Source organism: Phoca vitulina, unplaced genomic scaffold, assembly GCF_004348235.1.
Source record: "Phoca vitulina isolate PV1807 unplaced genomic scaffold, GSC_HSeal_1.0 scaffold5, whole genome shotgun sequence".
In the NCBI taxonomy this organism is placed as follows: Eukaryota; Metazoa; Chordata; class Mammalia; order Carnivora; family Phocidae; genus Phoca; species Phoca vitulina.
The window spans coordinates 37,153,997-37,156,694 of record NW_022589708.1 but is presented as its reverse complement, the minus strand read 5'-3'; the positions used below and the strand labels follow the sequence as shown (position 1 = coordinate 37,156,694).

Genomic DNA, 2,698 nt, shown 5'->3' with positions numbered 1-2,698 from the left:
TGCTGTCCCAGGTGGAAATCTGGCAATAATACCCACAGTGATAACCTCTCGCCACCTCCTCTATTCAGTGAGGCTGTTGGTTGGGTTCTTAGCAGCCTAAAACCTATCAGTAACCTAAAACGGGAGAGGTTGGGGAAGGCGATCTAGTCGACACCAATTGCCTGACAAGATCCCTAAACCAGCCTCTAAAGAATAAAAAACACAGTCCTTGGTGGGCAAGAACAGGTAAGGAGGTAAACATGATAGGACTGCGGCTTCTCAAGAACAGTAACAGCTCATGTGCTTTCTTCTTTTTTCTTCCCTAAACACAAGACAGAACGGGATTCCTAGCAAGGCAAAATTTGAAACTTCGGCTAAAGAGGGAACGACAGCCATCAGAAAATCAACACCCTGGCTGCCGCCTGGGAGCTCCCCTGGCTCTGCTGGGATCCAGTCAGCCGTCCAGGCTCTTTGCTGCCTCTTTGCAATGGTCACGGTACAAGAAGGTCTGCTTAACGGTGAAGTCGAGCAGGTCCGTGCACGCGCACGCGCCTGCTCGTGGGGCTGTGGGGGCCGCAGCCTGTGCAGCGGTACCTCAGGGCCCCCAAGTGCGTCTCCAGGCAGCACTGGATGGCTGCATGGCCTTGGAAGAACTTGTGGCACCCCTTACACCTACAGCTTCCCGCCTGGGGATCCACCAGAGGTAGCTGAACTCGCTTGTGTGGCCAAACCTTTTGCCGCAGACCTTAGAGCTGTACTTGCTGTTCCCGGGCCGGCCCTGTGAGCCAGGTCCTCACTCAGGAGCTCCTTGGCTGGAAGCTTCCACTTCTGGACTGCTCCGTGCGATAGCCCCAAACCGGGCCTTGCCGCCAGGCCACCGTTGTATTTGTGCTGCTGACACGGTAGCGACCGGCAGCCTCTGACTTGAAGCTCCGGCCGCACAAGTGGCAGGGGACTTCCATTCTTCCAGGCTGTGGTGCACGGCCATTTGCTTCTCTGGGGGGTGCCAGGCCACAAAGCCGTTCACACAGACGGAGCAGGAGAGGACTGAAGTGCCGAGGTGAAGAGCATGTGCCATCCGGGGCTGCAGAGGTGAAGTGGTGCTGGTCACAGATACCGCAGGCCTGGCACCGTCCAAGTTTAGATGGTCAAGGACGTGGCTCTGGACCATGTGGAGATGTTCGGCCTGTGCCTTCCCACAGACAGCGCATTTCAACTCTGTGGAGGCTGCACCTGAAAACAAACCCAGAATTCCCAGTCACGGGATCACTGGGGTGGGCAGTGATGTTGTTCTCAAATGTTCCATCCCGTGGGTGGAGGGTCAGCTGCCACTTGATGATGAACTTAGTTTCACATGTGTCACAAGAGGAGAAGAAAATACCAATGTGGAATAGAACATGGGTCATCTGGGAGTTTCGCTGCTAGCAGTGGGTCTCACAGAACTTGCGGTTGCCTGTCAGCGGGTCCATGGGGTCCTGAGCATGCTGTCAGATCCAGTGAATGCTGTGTTCTAGAACTTTCTTGCACACCTGGCAGGGCATGGCCTTATTCTCGCAGTTATCATTCTCTACAAAAGTCAGCTCGTCTTCACTGGTATCTCTCAACTCATTCACCTCCTCAGCTATGCCTGTCTCCTGAGTGGGGTCTTCAAACTGCAAGTCATCATCCCCCGGGTTGTCCAGCTGGAGCTCATCCATCTTCTCAAAGCCAGGATCTTTGGAGTGGTTGCTATTGCTCCCACAGGAATTGGTTCCCCTGCTGATGTCTATTTGCACTGTCAGGAGGAAAGGAACTATTTTTACTGAAGTCTCCACTGCTCTAAACTTTGTATGGCGGGCGGGAGCTGGGTCATCATCCTACTAACAGGCATGGAAGGAGGAGGGGCATCATGGTCTTCTGTCTTCGGTGGCAGGGGCTGTTGCAGCAGACACAAGCTATGGTTAGTGTCATTGGTAACATTTCTCTCTTCCTCCTTATAGCTTCCTCCAGCATCACTAGGTAACACATAGTTCCTATCAGGACCAATGGGCTCCCCATCATCCCAGCGTTCTTCAAGGGGACGAGTGGGTTCTGCTGAGTTACAACTCTGGGTAGCACTGGTGCTGGTCCAGAGCGTGGCCACAGCAGTGCTCTCCAGGCCAGGGAAGGTGGAGGGCCAGGCCTCGAAGAGATCCTCCACACCCAGACACTCAATTACCTCTTAGATGACCCCAACATTGATCGGGTCTGTCAAGGCCTCTGATGTGTAGCCAAAGCTCAGAGTCTTCTCAGCGTTGGCAGGGGTGATAAAGTCCACCACATTGGTCCTGGTAGCATCAAGCCCAATATTCAGGAAAAGTTTCTGGAAGTATCTAGCCATACAAGCCCTCACAGCTTTGTGGGCCAGGAAGGAGACGCTCCCCGACACAATGGCGACATCACACATGGTTTCCCAGAGCTGGCACTTACTGAGTTCCTTCAGCAGGTTGTTGGGGTGGTTGTTGCTTTGCAGTTTGATCCTCATGCCCATTTTAGCAGCTCCTGTGAAGTGGCCCCCTTATCAGCACAGTTCATCCGCTCCTTGGGTGCGCCTCACATAAAAGCCCATCCCGACCAGGAGGGGGTGCCCCATATTGATTGTTTCTTAAGTGGTAACTGTATTTGTAACCAAAAGGTGCACTGCAAATATGATCTCCTATCTTTTCTCCCCAGCACATTCATCTCTGGCCTGGACACTTGC

General features: G+C 53.6%; 1 pseudogene; it reads right to left on the bottom strand.

Annotated features, from left to right (window-relative positions):
• Positions 1–433: 433 nt before the first annotated feature.
• On the bottom strand, positions 434–2,488 carry LOC116631401 (annotated as a pseudogene).
• Between the last annotated feature and the right edge of the window lie 210 nt (positions 2,489–2,698).